This window comes from Callospermophilus lateralis, chromosome 4 (assembly GCF_048772815.1).
Source record: "Callospermophilus lateralis isolate mCalLat2 chromosome 4, mCalLat2.hap1, whole genome shotgun sequence".
Taxonomy (NCBI): Eukaryota; Metazoa; Chordata; class Mammalia; order Rodentia; family Sciuridae; genus Callospermophilus; species Callospermophilus lateralis.
In genome coordinates, this window is record NC_135308.1 from 73,034,323 (window position 1) to 73,054,888 (window position 20,566).

At 38.1% G+C, this 20,566-nt stretch overlaps 1 pseudogene; it reads right to left on the reverse strand.

Annotated features, from left to right (window-relative positions):
- Window positions 1–18,923, reverse strand: part of LOC143641630 (antigen WC1.1-like) — a 56,499-nt pseudogene extending 37,576 nt beyond the window's left edge.
- Between the last annotated feature and the right edge of the window lie 1,643 nt (window positions 18,924–20,566).

Here is a 20,566-nt window from a genome sequence, read left to right on the forward strand (position 1 = left end):
TGAGGCTCTGTCAGTTGAATTTCCAGCTTCTGGCCATGTGAATGAACTATCCTTAATTACCATCTTGGTTGTCTTCAATGAGCTCAGCTCCAGATGAGATCTAAGTGCAACCTCACGAGAGACTTCAAGAGGCAACTACCAATAGCCTTTGCCAAATTTATGAATCTGGAAATAATGGGCAAAATGAAATGTATTTTTTATTTGGGTTGCTATTTTTGGGGGGAGGAATGTATTATAAACAGTAGCAACTAGGACAATTACATTTACTGTGAAACAGCAATCCTATATTCCCATGTTTATTGTGGCATTATACACAAGAGCTACAGTCTGAAATCAGAAGATACAGTATGAAATCAGAAGCTACATATGGAATCAGATGCCCATTGCAAGAGAAATTCATAAAGAAATTGTGGTATAAATATAGGCATAGAGAAGCAGGGAATCCTGCCATTTGCATCAAATGGATGGAATTGTAGGACATTATGTTACGTTAAATAACCAGACACAGAAAGAAAAGTACAACATGTTCTTCATCATATGTGGAAGTCAACAGGTTAATTTATGGAATTTGGCAATGACACTGTGGTTATGTAAAACAATTCTTGAAAATATTTTAAGAGTAATGGAACATACCATCTTATCCATCTACTCTTAACTATTCACTCAGAAATATTTTATATATTCAGGGATAAATGTTGCAGAATGAGAGATAATATAGAAAAATATAGCATTGGGGAATTTGCGTTAAGGTTATCTGGGAATTTTATACTGTCTTTGAAGTTTAGTCAGAATTCTCAAATAATCCATTAAGTAAATGAATGAAAGAGAAAAAAGAAAAACAAAGCCACAAAAAATGTGAAGATGAAACCTAGTTGTTATGGTTTAAATAGTGGGTGTCTCCCAAAAGCTCATGCGTGAGACAATGAAAGAAAGTTTACAAGTAAAATGATTAGGTTATGAGACCATTAGCTAATTAGCACATTAATGCTCTGATATTAACTGAGTGGTGAGTGTAGACAGGTAGTGTGTATCTGGATGAGATGGGTCCCTGGGAGCGTGTCTTTAGGGTTTATATTTTGTCCTTGTTGAGAAGAGTTCATTTTATTTTTGCTTCTTGGTGGCCTTCTGATGACCTTCTTTCCCCTGCTCTACTCTTCTACCATGATATTCCACCTTACATCCGATCCCCAAAATGGAGTAGGGGATCTATGTACTGAGACCTCTGAAATGTTTGGCTTCAAAATAAACTTTTTCTCCTTCTTGTCAGGCCTTTCTGTCACAGTACAAAAAAGCTTACTAAAACATTAATATCTAGGACATTTCACTAAAAAACAACACATAAAATAGCATCATAAACCTAAAACACCAAGAGTATGCCTATTAAGAGTTATGTATAATCTCTGAGAGAAATTAGAGATATACCTTGTAAGACAGTTAGCTCCATATTGATGTTTACATTAAAAGCAAACTCAATATAAATACCATTATGTGATTATTGAATTAACTATATCAACTGAATTATTGAATTAAATATATCAAGTTGTTGTAAAATTTATGTGAAATGCATAAGACCAATTATGAACAATACACTGGGCAGAAAAAAACAACACAATTAGAGCAGTTTCTTTAAAGTAGTCTTTAAAAAAGTTAGACATGCTATAAAGTTATAATTAAGGAGGTGTGCATGGCTACAAGCATAGAAAATGACAGAATGGAACAGAACAGAGCATAGAGCATGAGTCAGAAATATATGCATACTGTGTATTTCAAAGATGACACAACAGTGGGGGAAGGCTTTTCAGTAATGATTCTGAGTCAAATGGATGTATAACCAATAATGTGAAAGATTTTTTTACACCACACTCCCTAAGTATAATACCAACCCCAGAAAGGTTGTGCCATTATATGTAAAAGAAATGTAACTAAACTTCTATGTGATACTCTTGGAGAATATTTTTATGATCTTATGGTACTAAAGTTCTATTTAAAAGGGCATTAGAACACTAAGGGTACAGGAAATATTGATATGCTATGCTTCATTAAGAACAAGAATCTGACTCCAGAAAGAATACCATAATAGGAGAAGGCCTGGATTAAAAATCATATACAAATATATCCATATTTGCACCAAAAGTTATTGACATGGTAATTTGTAGGATCATTATTTGGGTACTCAAAAAGTGCAAACTACTCAAATCTCCATATAATTTGAATGGATTAATACATGATCCTGTGTTATTTGACTGAAAACCCTACAGCAATAAAAATAAATGAGATTAGGCTAAAAATAAAAAGATAGGTAAATTCTAAATATTATGTTGAGTCAAAGTAGACATAAAGAGAGAACATGCTATAACTTTACCTAAAGCTCAAATCCTGAAAAAAATTTTCTTTCACAGTAGAATTTAGAGTGGTCTTCTTTGGAGGGGATGGAGACACAGTGACTGAGGTATCTGCAGGTGACTTCTGGGAACAGCTGATGATCTCTTATTGTTCAGGGTGAGAAACTGGACAGAGCTATTATTCATTATTATACAGTGTTCTCTATGAATTATAAAAAATAATAATAATGCTTACTTAAAACCATTCCTCATAATACCCCTTCACAGGGCCTGAAAGATGGATGATCATTGAGAAGAACCATATTTCACCACTCAATGCCTCACTTTTGAAGTTCTCCACAGTTCTCCACACTGTCTGCTCTCACACATGTCACTCAAGTACCAATCAGTCCTGACCATTTTTCAGGAGCTGAACATCTGTATATCCTGATAGGAGACAGGGTTTTAGCAACATCCCACGTTTTCTTGCCCACAGAGTGTGTATGGAGGTTAAGTTCCTGCTGAGAGTTTCACCTGAGCAGACAACTTACCTGAACAGACCACAGAGGCTGTGTTTCCATGGGCACAGGCAGGAACACCCAGGGCAGTCACAGGGCAATTCCACAGGAAGGACTCAGACCCTGAGCAGTGGAATCTGTCTCTCCAGATCTCATCTCCTCCTTCCACAAAGTACTCTCCCTTTGGGGTGGAAATGGCGACTCCACAGCCCAGCTGATGGCAAACTACTTTGGCATTGGCCATATTCCAGTGGGAGGCACAGAGTGTTCTCCAGCCTTCAGAGGTCTTCATCTCCACATGACCCTCACACTGAGAACTGCCATTTTTCATGAGACAAACATCTGTATATCCTGGTAGAAGACAGGATTAGCAACATCCTACATTTTTCTTACCCCCACAGAGTGCATAGGGAGGTTAAGGTCCTGCTTTGAGTCTCACCTGAGCAAACAACTTGCACAGCCCCCCTGTGGTGGCAGCTTCCTCCAGGACAGGGCACTCTGGGGCAGAACCAGAGCCCAGGTTCTTGTCCCTTACACTGGAACTCTTCAGCCCAGACCTGTTCACCACCCTGTTTGAATGGCAGGTTCCCTAGGACAGATGCAGCCTTGCCACACCCCAGCTCTGCACAGATGACCTGGGCTGTGGATAATGTGAAATTCCTATCAGATACTGGAATCCACTCTCCTCTAGAATTCACTTCCACTTGCCCAGAGCAAAGTCTATGTCCTCCAATCAGACGCACAAATCCTATGGGAGAAAAAACAACAAGAAGTGTCAGGGAATAGAATTGGAAGCTACAAGTCACAGGTAATACTGTAAAATCTTTCATTTTCCATTGTTGGTTTCTGGGAGTGGATTTAACAGATGGTGCCAAAATATGAATTCTATGAACAAGTGTCTGAATTCACTAATCTTTTGGAGGTTATATTTTAAAGAGTATGAGACTTGCAGGTTTATCATAAAAATTAGTCATCAGTACAGTTATTCAATGACAAAAACAACAAATATCAGCCTCCGGAACAGAAACCTGACTGGCTGAAGGCTCTGCCTGTGGATGCAGCCAGGTCTTCTTCTCTGTGAACTCTGGTTTCCACACAGTTCTACCTTCACATTAAAGGTCAACATCAGCACCACCAGAGAGGGCCACCAGTTTTGCATGACTGATTGTAGTTTCAGCTCAAATAGAAACATAGTCTTGCCTTCAGTGGCATTATTTCCTTTTTTATTTATTTTTTCATTCTATATGGCCCATTTCTAGTATCCAAGATTTAGAATGTCTGAGTTGAGATAGAACATTACATCCCAATTCTCTCTTAGATAATCCATTGTGATATCTTAGTACAGTGCCCTCTAGATAAAATTTTAAGAGGGAATCTTTGTCTTGGGCACTGAATTCTATTGCAATGTCAAACTGTTTGCAGAGACAATTGTATAATTTTCATTAATAAAAATTGGAAGCATTTCAGATAAAGAAATAGATCACCCAATTCAGGTTTCACCTTTACTCTGCTATTCTTCACTGATGATTGAGACCTAATCCAGCCATAGCCTGAGAGTGCAAAGAGTAAAATTTACCAAGTACATACACTGAGATGATCAACGGAGCATCTGTCATTGTACAGAACAGAGATCCTGAGATCTTCAGTGGGCAGTATTGTTACAAACTCAGCAATACACTTATTTACCTTTAAAAACACATTGAGGATTTATTATGTTCTGAGCATTGTATTATAAAGTAACATATGTCAAAAATCCTTGAAACAACTTTTTGAAAAAGACATGCTTTATACATTAGAGCCAGCTACCATCAATACAGACAGTATTTTTGGAAGATGATTTACTCTGTTACACTTAATGAAATATAAACACAACAGTCAAAGTGTGGTTTAGATGCTAGTATACATTGTTCTATAAAACCAAAAACCTTTCTATTGAAAGTGGGTATTATCATGGTCCACAGTTCTTCAGATAAATAGGCAATTCTTATATCATAGTTGTTTAGAAATCCTCATTAGTTCTATTTGCAAAATTATGTATCAATTTTGGTAATATGTCAATGTTATAAAGAGATGTGGAGAAAAAAAGTTCCCCTTCTTCATTTCCATTACCAGATGGTTGAGATAAATAGTGCCACAATTTTATTGTTCACTCTTCCTTTCACCTCTCTTTCTTATAAAGACTATATTCTCAAGTAAAACTAAGGTGCCATATTGAACCTACCACTCAGTCTGCACAACCTACAATCTTGAAATCTTAGCGGTTTGAATGTTGAGGTTGTTTCATCTGTGTCTATAGTGTATGGACACATAATTGCCAACTATTTGTTTATAGTAGCCCTCCCTCTGGTATCTTAGGGAATGGAATATTTCAAGGCCTACAGATTATTTAAGAGGTCTAAATTGGTAGAACTTATCAACAATGTCTGTTTTATATGGTCTCTTAAGATAACTGCTGTGCATTTTTCCCTCAAGGCCATAAACACCATTTACAGTGGAAACTTCTAATTTGACTTTGAGGCATAATATGAAGCACACATAATGTGTGAGGATTTTTTGAAAAATAAAACATTAAATATAATATCAAATGCTGAATCTCTTACTGAAAATTCTCATTACAAACAATTCAGCCTCAGCTCTCTGTCTCACCTGGGAGGCTGTCATCTTCAGGTTACATTTTTCTTCTCGGATAGTTATGCAACTCAAGGCCCTAACAATGTATGTAAACTGAATTTTAAAAAGTGGTGTAAATATAAATAGGATGGATTGCAATAAAATGATCTGTTAAGTCAACTGTGGATGAATTTCATAAATATAAAATTAAATAAATGAAAAATAAAACAAAATCACAATAGGTGAACCAATTCAAACAGATTTGATACACAAGCCTGCCAGAGTTCACATGAACTTCTAAAGGGAAGTGTGATGAATAGGGACCTAAGGCTTCCAAGACCCCCAATCCCCATATTCCTTCCCAATCCCTGCTTCTTTTTCTTAGCTCTTCAGAACTAACTTACGCATAGAGCTGAGAATGTGGGTCCTAGTGCGCTGCTGGATCCACAAGAGGGTAAAATCAGGGCAAAGACTTCAGCTGACTCTACCTGTGTTATTGGCCCACCACTATAACCAGAGTAGGTGGAATGGTATGAATGAGCACATCAAATGCACCTAATTATTATCATGAGGACTGGCTTCCCAAAGAAAGAGATGCTCAGCAGAATATTAGGATGAGCAAATATGTGGGATCTATGTAAATGCAACTACAGTAATTTTATGATGGTGGTTAATAACTATATTATCCTTTTAATGGTCAATTCTGTTTCCTTTAGGAAATGCACTTATTTGCTGAAACAGTTCAATATCCAAGTTGTTAATTCTGTTTTCCAAAGGACTTGAAATTTCTTGATAAAAATTAAGTGTGTCCATGGATCAAGGACATTTATGACAGAAGGCTGGTGTGAAGGGAGCAATTATGTATGAGATATGTTAAAAATTATTAAAAATTATATTTTTATTAAATAATAAGCTTAGAGTGGATTGGAATTGAATACAAACATGTGTATATGTATGTGAAATTCAGTACTCATAAAATCATTCACATACCTACATTTAATTTTAAATAATAATATTTTAAAATTATTAGACTATATATGCTTATAGTGTTAGATATTTTAGGGATAGATATTAAATGAAAGAAAATTAGTCTCTGGTATTTTCCTGTATAGTCAAATATGTATATGTCAAAAAGAGTAAAAACACCGGGGCTGGGGTTGTGGCTTAGCAGAGAGTACTCCCTTTGCATGTGCAAGACCCTGGGTTGGATCTTCAGCACCACATAAAAATAAATAAGTGAAATAAAAGTATTGTGTCCAACTACAACTAAAAAATAAATATTAAAAAGTGTCATACTCATGGAGAACAAATGATACCCGCTCTTTAGAAAATATCAGAGGGATTATAAAGAAAACCCATTCTAGGGCTTTCTTTTTAATATAACATTTTCAGTATGTCCTCTAACATAACTTTTCCATATTGACTAAAGTCTTTCAATTATCTGATATAACACAAATCCTTTCATTGGTCTAGAATTGGGTAAGGAATCAATGTCACTACGATTTTGCTTAAAACACAATTTTTCTACCTCAAAGTTGTGGAGGACAAATGTAGGGACTGAGAGTTTTAGTGAGGTTGGCTCCTTCTCTCAAGACTGTAGGAAGGGATCCATCCTTGCCTTCCCTCACTTTTGCTGGTCAATGACAGTCCTTGGTGTACCTTGGCTCACAGATGCATCACTTTAGTTGCTCCCTCTGTGCTTACCTGTCCCTCTTCTCTGTGTCTGTCACTATGTTCCCTCTTCTGAGGACATGAGTCAGGTTGGATTAGGAATATGGATGACAGACTTTAGAATATGACTGAAGAATTCATTGCAAAACAGCAGAATGAAAATTCCTCACATCCTTTCTGCTATAGTAACAGGCTCTTCTTCTAAATCTGTGATGTTTCAGTGAAGATTTTTGAATCTCCTCCTGTGATGCATCACACTCAGAAAACAGAGCCACATCCCAGTCTAATCATCTGTTCCAAGAGAAGTAAGACTGGTAAGAGGAGGCACATTTGCCTTAGTCCCTATAGAGAAAGCAGTAATTGGCGAAAATGACATGAAAAGAAAAGAAGAAGTAGTTCTTTATTTATCCCCATGGTTGCATGTTGTTTCAGTCATGACCACAAATTGAAATTGCATGAGGCATGGTAAGGACATTTCAATATCTGCATGAGACGGGTATTTTCATGACATGTCTTAATGTTGAAATAATTCCATAGATATTGTCATGTGAGGTACATAGATTTTGGGTTCACCAGAGCCATCTATGTGTTTCTTTGAAACAGTATCAATATTTCTTTTTGTGTCTTGTGCCTAACATTTCTCCACATGAGGGCCAAGGCAGAGCCTGACTTGAGCTCCTCACTCAGCTTGTGTCTGACTCATCTGAGGACAGGGGTTGAATTTCCAGGGTGAAGACTGGGCTGACACTGAAGCTACTCTCCAGCTCCTTGTCCTGTTAAAGGAAATTGTTCTTCCAAATCTCACCTGAAAGATATTAGGACTTATGTGTATATAGGAGGGATAGCAGAGAAAGAAAATTTTACCAAGAACCACTGAATGGAGAATTAACACAAGTAAACAAATTCCATGAAAACTTCAAAGGAACAACACAGCTAAAATTGAAAGTAACTTCAAAACCTTAATGTTTGACACTACATATTGAACACTAAAGAACAATTTTTTCTTTTTGTGTCATAAATCAGAAAGAATTAGAGACCCACTCATGCTTCAGTCCAAAAGGAGGATGCATCAAAGCCCACAGCAACCAAGGAATATGGTCCTGCTCTGTGGCCTAAGAAACTTGCAGGATTGGCACTATAAAGAACTGAAGGTGCAGAGTGTGTGTTTGGCACATGGCAGAAAATGACTCTTTTGGTGGCTTCTCTAATAGGGAGAAATAGATGGGCAGCTCACATCTTGTGTTATATTCCTGTATAAATAAATAAAGTACTAGGGTGTTTATACTAAATTCATCCTCAGTCTCAATTTCCCTTCCTAATACTCTCTATCTGAATTGTCTAGTACCCTAAATTCCTCAACATAAAGGCCTTTTTCATGGCTACTTAAAGCTCCACAGTGATAAATGCTGTTGACAGTGTTAAGTGTGTTATAAGTTGCTAAAAATGATATACTGTTGAAGATGCTCATATGCTACATCCTTATGTCTTGACAGAGAAGACAGACCTGGTGAGAGTAAGTGACTTGGTAGAGGTTAGAGACATTGTGTCATCCAGATCTTTCCACCATGACCTCATTTCTGCCTCTCAGAAACAGTTCCTCTGGCTTCAACTTCCCAGCATCTCAGCTGTCCCTTACTTCATTCTCCAGCCCCTGTCATTGAGGATATATCATTTTCTTTGCTCATTTCTACTCTTATTTCACAGAGGTAACCTCCAATTTACAAACTGCATTCATTTGCAAAAACACTTCAGTCAAGCCCAAGAAGGGCTTGTAGGGATCTGGTCTTCAGGAAACTACTGTTTATGTACCTGTATCAGCTCCTGGGAGATCCCCAATTCTCCACATCCCAGCTTTAAGAAAACCAGGGCTCTTTCATCTTATGGAAATGGCCTCTCTGACTTCCCATCACTATTAGAACTTTCAGGTTCAAATTGATCCAGGTAAACAAAAGAGGCAGGGTGGCCAGGTTGATTTTCAACATCTTTCATCAAGATCTCACTTTTGTTTCTATCACTAAAAGCAAGATTGCTTCCTGAACCCTGCTGTAGCTGGGACTCATCTTCATACAATCAGTTCTCTAGGGTTTTGATCATAAGCCTTGTTTCTGTATCCATCTGTTTCCTCACCCATGACTTCACAATCTTACTATAATTTTAGGGTACAGAACTGTGTCATCTGAATAGGTGGTAATGTCTCCATCAGATGTGGAGACATTGGCCAGGTAGAGGTGCACACAGATCCCAGTATCTTCTTTGAAAACCCAACTGGCCCTATATCCCAGTCATCTCTGAAAGCTGCTGCATGAATTTCCCTTTGAGGCACAGGAAGAGGATAAGTAGACTAATAATTGGAAGCCCCACAAATGGCAAAAATGTTTGTAAGCAGGAAAGGTAAAACGGGACAGAGGGGTCTTCAAATGAGACATAATCTAAACTTTCCACTGAGGCCTGATACAGGAAACAGGTATTTGAGGAGAGTATTCAGAGTCTGCTTCCCTGTTTTCTAATTCAAATACTAATTTCTTTTCAGAATTTGCTATGTTGAAGAAATATTTTTAGGTGCTGGGTGTCAATTTCAAGGAAACAATGCAGACAAAAACAAACCATTTCAAGCCATTTGAACTTTATGAGCAATCTGGTTGGGAAAAGAAAGAAAAATTGCTTCTGCAGAGGTCCATTGATTCACATGACTCATTCTCACTAGAGTAAATTAAAAAGTTGGAGTTAGATATATCCTTGACTGATTCTTTGCTTCAAGGACACATTGCTTCCTTGGGCAAGTTTCATGTCTTAAAAGGTGTCGTCCACGGGGCCTTTTCTCCCCCCATTCTATCCTCAATACCTCAACTTTGAGTCACTCTTATAATTTCTTCTTCTTCTTTTATATAGCGAAGGTGTACAGAATTCACACAAATGTACACGGAGTCACTACCCTAAACCAGGATCTTAAGCCCAGGCACTATAAGCTTCCTCTGTCTTTCTCAGAATGTTCTATTTGTTCCCTTCTCATTCTTATCAAATTTACCTCTCAGTGCACCTCTCTTGTATTACTGCATCCATCACATATAAACTACATAACCTTCCCCCATATCTTGTCACTTGTAGCATTTTCCTCCTTTTTTCATTTAAATTAAATTTATTTCAACTGATACCTCAAACAAAAATAGTATACGTATTAATGGAGTAAATAGATCTCTTGATGCATGTGTACATTGTGTTATCTTGTTTGCTCAAACACTGTTCATTTCTTTCTGTGAAAATTTTCAATATGCTCTCTTCTTGCTTTTTGAAATAAGTTTCTTATTGTTATCTACAGTCACCCAACTATGCAATGGTGCACTAGAACTTCTTGTTCCTATCTAAGTAAAACCTATAAGAGATTGATCATTCTGTAGCCTTACATTTTTAACCCCTACACTTTCCATCCTATAGTAATCAAAATTCTAGTTTAAACTTCTAAACTTTTATTAGATCAAATCTTTCATATTTGACATATAATGAGATTACAAGACCCTTGTCCTTCATGGCCTGAGTTATTTTACTTAACCTAATGATTTTCAGGTCAAGGTTTTCATTCCTTTTCTTTTCTTTTCTTTTTGACTGAAGAGTATTCCACTATGCAAATATAGTTCATTGTATCCATTTGTTAGTTGATGGACTCTTAGATTGTTTCCGATTCTTAAGTACTGTCAGTTATGCTGCAATAAACACGGGAGTACAGATGTCTTTTCAATATCTTGATTTCATTTCCTTTGAAGGTATGCTCAGCAGTGGATTGCTGTATTGTATGAGAATTTGGGGGGCGGGGTATCTGATAATATCTTTGTATTTCCATTGTTTGAAAAGTACGGTTTTGGCATGTTCTATATTTTTTATTGGAAGATTTTTTATTCAATTCTATGAAAATCTCATGGCACTCACTTCTGTTCCTGTCGGAACAGAACAACTTCCTGTTGGGAAGTTCACCACCAGATGAATTAGGACACCCTTATATGTTGTTTGTTTCTTTTGTCTTGATTCCTTGAGACTCTTTATCTTTTATCCCTGAGAACTGTATTATAATACGTAATGATAAGAGCTCAAAGGGTCCAGGTCAAATCTGAAATTTTCACCCCTAAGCAGAGACTTAAATCTCTCCATAGTGTGCTGCCTGGTGCTTTGGGAAGCAATTAGGAGGGAGGTCCTGTGGCCACAAATGCTGCAATGCTATGTCACATACTGAGACCACAGCGTGCCAAGGCAACATAGAACTGGGGAAGGACCAAGGCCCTCAGTGCTGTGACCAAGGTCTTCAGTTGCCTACTGATGACCATGAGTCCATGTAGGACTCATAGTCCAAGATTCCTACAACCAGCCATAGGCTCTTCTTGAGTGTGTCCCACCAGCACACAGGTCTTGCTCTCTCTATGAGCTCTGTCCCACCTTTGAGGACTGTAATCCCTACTGAGTGCTGAGTGTCACCATGATGGGCCTGGCATTGTGCCCTAAAACAAAATCTTGTTTCTGCTCTTGTGTCCTGCTCCTTAGCAAGTGAAGTATTGATTTTCCTTCTGTCAAGATAGTTTGGAGGAGTGGTGGTGGAGACAGTCTCTTTGCTGCCCACAGTTTCCAGAGTCTCCATCTGAGGTTACTGGCATGGGGACAAGGATTGTTGGTCTCTACTGGGCACCAACATAGTTCTGAGTTTCAAGTCTGAGGCCTGATGTAATTACCTTTCCATTTCCCAATAAGGATGCATCTTCCTTCATGCTGAATTGCTTGGATTAAGGGAAAGGGCAACTCTTATTTTCCTCTCTCCTTCACAGTGTCTTTTCTTTTTATTATCAAAAAAGTAGGCATTTGGGTTGGCCCTTGGGCTGGGGTTGTAGCTCAGTGGTGGAACACTTGCCTCACACATATGAGGCACTGGGTTCATCCTCAGCACCACATAAAAGTAAATAAATAAAATAAAGGTATTGTGTCCATCTATAACTAAAAACATATATATTTTTTAAAGCAGGCACTTACCTGGGTCTTTTTCTTTTCATAAACATAGTTTATTTTCTCATATAAAACCACTTTGTGTGTAAAAACTGTTTATTTGGTGTATTTGTGGTAGATCACTGAATAAACACCTTAATTTGAGTCTTAAACTATGTAATCTCTTACCATAATAAATGAGCATTTATATTTTATTGCTTTCTACATTGATCTGGAAGCATAGTGTTCAATGCACCTCCCAAGATGAGTTTATGCACAAGTTGCTTGAAAAAGAAATGTAGAGAGTATCTATTGTAGTAAAGAAAGGAGAAATTGTGACTCAGAGCAAAATGCTCACAGTTGCTCTGGCCCTTCCTGAAAATGAGCAGATAATTCTGATGTCTAAATCTGGAAAGGAGAATTGCAACTTTCCCATAATCCATAAATTCCCCAGTGATGTGTTTAATCCCATCCCTGAGCCCAAATAAATACTAACCCAGTGCAAAAATACTTCTGACTGTACATATACACCACTCAATTCAACAGAGGAAAGTAGGACCTTATTCTTCTCTGTCTTTTGAAAACTGCTGCAAACAGAGTGTGTGTGCTAATTTTGTATGTAATCCTAAAAATAGTAAATGAGAGAAACTAAATTATGAAGATTGATTTTAAATTGAAATACTCTACAAAAAAATCTTGTCAAGTAAGAGTGGAAAAGAAGGGAAAAGACATATTTGGGATTTTAAAAAAAGACTTTATTAAATGAAGATCATCATCCACTGCCATCCCTGAATCTACTGATTCAGGGAAGGGCATCTTACTTCTCTCTGGACAATTCATCCTTTATTCTCCCAGGGATCAGACACTACTTCCTGGAACTTTCCATTCTCTTAGGTAGTGGAGAATGCACTGACCATACCTGAGCAGATGACTCCTGCATCTTTAGAGTGCCTGCAGTTGTTCTCTCCCTGGCCCAGGACAGGGCACTTCCACAAGTAGGCCTCCTCTCCTGTGCATGCCAGGTCCGTCAGCCAGATGAGCCCAGATCCCAGTCCAAATTCTGCATAGAGCAAGGCATTGAAGGCCACTCCACAGCCCATTTGTCTGCACACCACATCTGTATCTTTCAGGTCCCAGTTGTTATGACAGACAGTTCCCCAGGAATGCTGGTATAGGACCTCCACTCTGCCTGCACAGCGACTGCCACCATCCACCAGGCGGAGTTGTGGGCTCTCTAAGAAGAAAGACTCATGTCAATGGTTGTATTGACAAAGAGAATGAGAAGGTTTCTACTGTCATGTGGTACTCCCTCCTTCAACAAATCAGTTGGAGAATCTACTTTCAGAATGCAGTGCTGTGGTGTAAGACATGGAGTTATTCATTATACTAGGAGCGGGTAAGTCTTAGTTCTACCATCACATGTAGGAAAATTAATTGTGAAAAAATAAGAAATGGAATTAACTACAGTATAATCAAGTGAGTAGTCTCAATAGAAGTTATCATGTAACTGATCAGAATAAAATTTGTTATTGGCAGAATTCTGTATATGATGTGACAAAAAAAAAATTTGAGAAATGCCAGGTTTTTTAATTTGTGTAGCCGAATGTGTCTTTTCTGAATGATTTCTAAGAGTTACTATAATGGGCCAGTATCTGAATTGGCTTCTTGAGGATATTTGCTTCAGGACCCATGACCTGAGATTGGAAGGGTCAGAGCACAGAAGATGGAGTAAGAAATGAGATGAGATCATCCGAAGTCTTAGTTGAGTAATGAATCCAGTAAAAAAAAAAAATGTAATTAAGACTGAAAAATAAATGGATCATAAGACAAACCATAGTTAATGCAATATGTTTCAGTAATGGTTCTAGCCTTCATAGTTAAAATATGGGTATGCAATTTTAAATTTGCATCACTTTAGGTAGATTGGGCAACCTCCCTAAATAGATGATGTAAGATATTGACATTGCCCAAATGACACTGGGAATTATAGAATGCTATGTGTTCCTCTAAATATATCTAATCTATGCTTGGACTTCCTGCCAGGTATTCTTGATGAGGAATCAAATAGCAGAACAGAACTACACTATTTGTTGAGGGCCACAGACAAGTCAAGATGGCACCTGGCACTTTGCCAGGAGGAGTGGTTTGAGAAGTAACGCCAGTGAGCCATTAAGATGATGAAGATTCCTTAATGACTGACTGCTGTATCTAGATGATGTTAATTAAGTTAAGCTGTGTGTAATTATTAAGATGATGAGGATTCCTTAATGACTAATTGATGTATCTAGATGATGTTAATTGAAACAAGCTATGTATAATGAGTTAGGTATAAATACCTCTGTTGTCCTACAATAAAGGGGCTTCCACTGTTTCAACCTTCACAAGTTGCTTGTCCCCCCCCCCGCCCCGTTTATTTTGCCTAGCCAGACTGCAGCAACTATTTATGACTCCGCAAGTGAAAAGAGTCAGGAACACAGGAAAAACTGTATTCTGAGAAGAAAAAGAGGAAACACTGGGAACCAATAAAAAATGATGAGAAATGTTAATGATATGGAGAATCATTAAGGCAGCCCAGAGAAAAGTATAAAGCAATTTAAAACTTCAACCCCAGGGGTAACCATGTAATGGATAACCATTGGAGAAATGCATGGTTCTTACAAGCTTTAGAACAAGTTTGGGGGGAGATGTTCTGAGAGGGACTCCTCCTGCACAACAAGAGAGCTTTGGAAAAGGAATCCATCACATTGCTCAACAAGCTCTCAGAGTGCTATAACCTGGGATTATCTTGACAAGGGTCCTATTGTAGGGGGTAAACTGTGCTGGGATTATAAAACATGAATTATTCATAATTCCAGGTCCCTGGGCCACCCTCCACATTGATTCTGTGAAGGAAGTGAGCACCTACAGTCTTAGATAGGAAGACTGACTTTCACAAACACAGTGACAGAGTGGCACAGAAGGGCCTAGAGGCCTCACTGACATGTGGTCTTTCTCTATGTGAGGAGGAGTGATTTCAGTCTCATGTGGTTGCACATGGAAGCCATGTCTGAGAGCTCAGAGACTACATCTGGTGATTCATCCTATTCTCATGGCCTATCTTCAGAGTGGAGCTCAGTGGTTGGAGAGCTTACACCACTTTTCACACGCATTCCAGGGATTTACCATGGCTAGGTCACTTGGCACGCCCCCATGAGCATGAGTCTTTGGAATAGTGTGTGCCCACCAGTTGGGTTCAGAAACTGCTGAAGGAAAGGCTTGGATGATTTTGACTTTTGCCATACACCCAGGTTTGCAAATAGAATTTATCCAACATGAATATGGCCTGCCCCATCAATATTCCCTTAACCTCCATGACAGGAAATGAGAAGCTCAGTGCAGCCAGCATATCACACAATATCCTAGTTCATCTTGATGGGAACTCAAAGGAACTATGATTGGTTTCACTTTTTAGGCTGCTAACTTGGTATTTTTGGTGGATTCAATTGTTAAATAACCAAAAATGGGTTGTCTTCCTGAAAGTATTTTGTCTGGGAGGAATTTTTTATGCATTTAAAAAGTATATATATATATATATATATATATATATATATATATATATATACACATACACACACACACACATATTGTTATATTTTCCTTACTACTCTGTATTTAATGCATTTGTAATTTCTTCAAATGGATTTTTCTCTTTTCTTATTTCTCATCTTTGCTTTACATAATTAATTTTCTTTTATTAATTTACATTCTAATTTATTCTGTTTATTCTTTGCCTAATCTATTGTTACTATTTTTTAGTTTTTATTAAGTTTAATTGATTATTATTGTATTTATACAGCTGATTTATGTTTATGTGGTAGATACTGCTACTATTCACTTTCTTCTTTCTGAGTTATGATGTTTATCAAGCCAAGAAACTTGAACAGGTTGGATGTACTTTGCCACTGAATTACACAACCAGACACTAGAATGAGGATGTACCTTATTTTAGCCATGACCTAGCCCTGCACAAGCTTTGGTGGATGTTTTGGTTTGGATGAGAGGTGACCCCTGAAAGCTCCTGTTGAGACAATGCAAGAAGTTTTAGAAGATAAATGATTGGGTTATGAGTCTTAACCCAATCAGTGAATTAATCCCCTGATGAGATTAACTGAGTGGTAAGATTATTTTTGTCTTTGACTGACAGAGGAAACCACGGAGTTGAGTGTCATTGAAGGTGGAGGATTATAATGGAGCATCATATTGACTAATCAGGGTAAGAAAAGCATGTGCATTCCTGAGGAGAGTGGAAAACTGAAAATATGAAAAAGGAAAACACTTGGAAGCTGCATGAAGATAAAATATCTGGGAAAGGAGCATCAAGAGTATGTGCCACAAGGAGAAGTATCAATAGTCAGAGAAGGAACAATGCAATCAATATCTCATGCTAGACAGTTAGTGATGGTCAATAGTGTGGTCATAAAGCAGATGGGGTATAGGGATGCTTCAAAGGGAGAAAGTCAGGGATGGAGAGGCCAGGATGTTTCAGCAGAATACAACAGCCACCAGAATGGCAATATGTAAATCAATGGTTGTGCAACTGATGTGATTCTGCAATCTGTATACGGGGTAAAAATGGGAGTTCTCTTGAAGCTTTTAATATTTTCTCCTTGTTCTGTATATTGGATATCTTCATAACAATGTGTCTTGGCATTGGTCTACTGTGATTTTGTGTGCTCGTTGTCCTGTATGCATCTACAATTTGTATATCTGTTTCCTTTTTTATTTCTGGAAAGTTTTCTGTAATTATTTCATTCAGCAGGTTACTCATTCCCTTGGTGTGAATCTCTGTACCTTCTTCTATCCCGATGACTCTTAGGTTTGGTTTTTTTATGTTATCCCATATCTCTTGGATGTTTTTCTCGTGATTTTTAACCAGCATTTCTGAATTGGCTAGGCTCTTTTCAAGATGATATATTTTGTCTTCATTATCTGACGTTCTGGCTTCTACTCGCTCCACTCTGTTAGTGATACTCTCAATTGAGTTTTTAATTTGGTTTATCGTTAATTTCATTTCTAGAATTATTGTTTGATTTTTTTTTATAATCTCTATCTCCTGATAAAGATGCTTAACTTCTTCTTTTATCTGTTTATGTAATTCATTTTCAAAGTGTTCTTTCACTGTTTGGATTTGCTGTCTCGTATCCTCTTTAAGTTTCCATTCCATCTGTCTAAGGTATTCCTTGAGTTCTTTATATGACCATTTTTCTGCTGACTCTAGGTCCTCCTGAATATTTAGGCTGTCCTTCATTGTTTGTACTCCTTTTCTTCCTTGCTTTTTTATGCTGCTCATATTACTTCTTGATCTGTTTAATTGCTGAGTTACTGTTTACTCTTATAAATTTATTTGATGCTTGGGAGGAAAGATATTAGAAGGGAAGGGAAGAAGTCACTAAAGAGAATGAGAGTAGGCAGGTAGAATTCAAGGAAGGGGGAATAAGAAAATTGAAAAGAAATGAAAAGACAAAAGAAACAAAAACAAAAAAAATTAGAAAATAAAGAAAGAAAGAAAAGAAGAGAAAAAGAAAATTTTTACAAAAATAATAATGTTAATAATAAAAAATGAAAATTTAAATTAAAAAAAGTAAAAAATAAATTTATAAAAAATAATAAAAATAATAATAATTAAATAAAAAAAATTAAAAAGAAATTAAAAACATTGAAAAAAGTTAAAGAACAACAACATATAAAAATAGAAAATGAAAGAAATAGAAAAAAAAGAAAAAGAAAAAAAATGAATAATAATAATAAATGCAGTCTTAGAGTTCGATTGACTTCTCTTCCAGTAGGTGGAGCTGTGCCCACTGGGCCAAGCTTCTCCTCTCAATAGGTGGGAATCATTCACAGTGCAGCAGCTCTTTCTCTCAGACTGGGCGGGTCTCCAATCCTGAGTGTCCAGGGCCTTCTCTTGTGTTTCCTCAAGCCAGGCCGCGCTCACCTGTGATGCTCACCACAATACTGGCTACCCGCCAGGCCTGCTGCTCCTGGGAGCCCTGTCGCGCTGGTTTCAATGCAGTTATCTCCTCCGCCCATGACCTCAGTTCTCTGCCAAGGTGGTATCCCATGCAAATGGTGACCATTCGTTCCCTATGTCGGGCGACCAATGCAACGGGTGGGTCCTGACTGTCTCTCGCAATCCCCGTTTCAAACCTGTGGCCACTGCCTATGAAGGCTCGGTTGGCTTTTACCTCTGTAAGTTCATAAGGGCCGATCAGTTATTTCAGCGGAATAGTTAGTGCTGAGTCACTAGAAGCGGGCGAACTGGAGCTTGAACGCAGCCGATCCGGGCTCAGTGTGTGTGTTCTGCGGGGCCCAGACTGTACACCCCAGATCCATGTCAGCTCAGCATTGCCTAGTGATCCTGAGCAAACAGCATTTAGACAATTTACGGCTCCCACAGTTGAAGATGTCAGAGACTTGATCTCTCCGCACCCGCCACCATGTTAGATCTCCTCAATGATATTCATGTTACCCTTACAGCTTCCTGGCCTAAGCAAGTTCTTGGGATTATACAAACTGCTGCTTCTGTTTCCAGTCCAGATTTCTAGAAATAAAACCCTGCCACCGTCACCTCTGCCTCTGGGTTGTGCTCACGGGAGCCGCGCTTGTCTGCGACCGTATCAGAGCCCCCACGGCTGCGGCCTCCGCAGCTCTCAGCCCGGTGCCGGCCCCCGGGACCCAAGCGGCTGCTGCCGTGGCTCTCCACCCTCCTCCTCCGCAGCACTGGGCCCCTCGCAGGGGGGTGCAGAATGACCCCAGTGCATGCTCTGCCCGAAGGTGCAGTGGCGAACAGGTGACTGAGGCACATGCGGCGGCCCAGCCTTCGGAAAACAGGACTGGGCAGGCAGCCCACCCAGCTCCAACCTCTAGATGCGGCTGCCGGACAATGTATACAGAGCCATCAAGACCATGATCCAAAAGCAAATGGCGGCTCCCGCGGAGTGGATTTTCAGCACCGAAACCACAGCCCAGCCTACAATTCCAATCCACAAACTCTCCCTGTATAAAAATAATTCAAAAAAAAAACCAAAAAACAAAAAGGGCAGGGCGCACTGAGCTTTCTTTGCCTCGGGTACTGGGTACTTACAATCCACTGCTGATTACACATTCAGCTTCTCTGCCCGGGGCAAAGCGAAAGCGCCCGCAGCTCTGAGCAGCCAAGCGTCAGGGAGCCAAGCAGCTCTTTTTCGGTCTCTTTGTTCTTCCCGCTGCTTGGCAAAGTGGTCCACTACAGATTAATGGTGAAAGGAGCTCTAACAAGCTGCATGAAATCTCGATTAAAGCTGCTGCTCTGAGCACCACGCTCAGCACTTCAGCAACCTTTGTATGCAGCGGCCATCTTCCCAAGGCAACATATTTGAATCGAATGAAAATTTTTGACAGAATACAGTTCAACATCTAAATTGTTACTAATTTGATGTTTTCTATAGAATTTTTGAAGTTCATAAGTAAAAATAAATGTGAATCTAGGAAAGAAATTTGTGAAATAGAAGGCTGCTATAAAAATATTCAAGAGATTTAAAAATATTAAAAAGAACTAAGTTCTTATGAGAGTGCAATGCAGCAGAATGTAAATGTGGACAAAAGACAATTATATGTTTAGAAAGTTAGTATTTAAAAGGTAACAACTTAAATCACTAAGACATATATATTTTTACATCATTGAAAATTTAAGTATTTTTTAAAATAGTATTTAACAACTACTATTCATTGTGCCCTAAAATAAAATTTTCAGTGGTTAAATAAGCACATGTGAAAATCATTTATAATGTAAGTCCACACACACACACACACACACACACACACACACACACACATATCAAATAATATCCAAGTTTATTGCAAAAAAGACATGTTTGAGCACTTTCCTACTAATACCAAAATGAAAATGGCTCCATATTTACTAAAATTCTTAATTTCTGGAATGTAGCTTTTTTTTTGGCCATTGATTTGGTAAGAGCATTTATTAAAATATTTGATTAAAAAATGGAATTTTATGTCTTACATGAAGGATAAATGTAGTAACTAAAACTATCAGCCAGGTTAATGTGTTAGCAAATGCTTTTTTATGAAACACATTAGATAATCAGCCTATAAAGAGAAAAGTTTTAAGACACACATTAGATAATCAGTTTAAAAAGAGAAAAGTTTAATTTTATTCACAATTTTTTTATTAACTACACATGACAGTACAATGATCTTCATAATTCATACATTTGAATCAAATGGGGTATAATTTCTCATTTTTCTGTTTGTACAGGTTGCAGAATCACATTGGTCATACAGTCACCTATATACATACAGCAATAATAATGTCTATTTTATTCTGCTGCCCTTCCTATCCCCTCGGCCCCCCCCCCTTCCCATCACATCTCTCTACTCAATTTAATGTGACACATTTCTTTTTTTTTTTCTCCTCACAACATCATACATTTATTCTGTATAAGGATG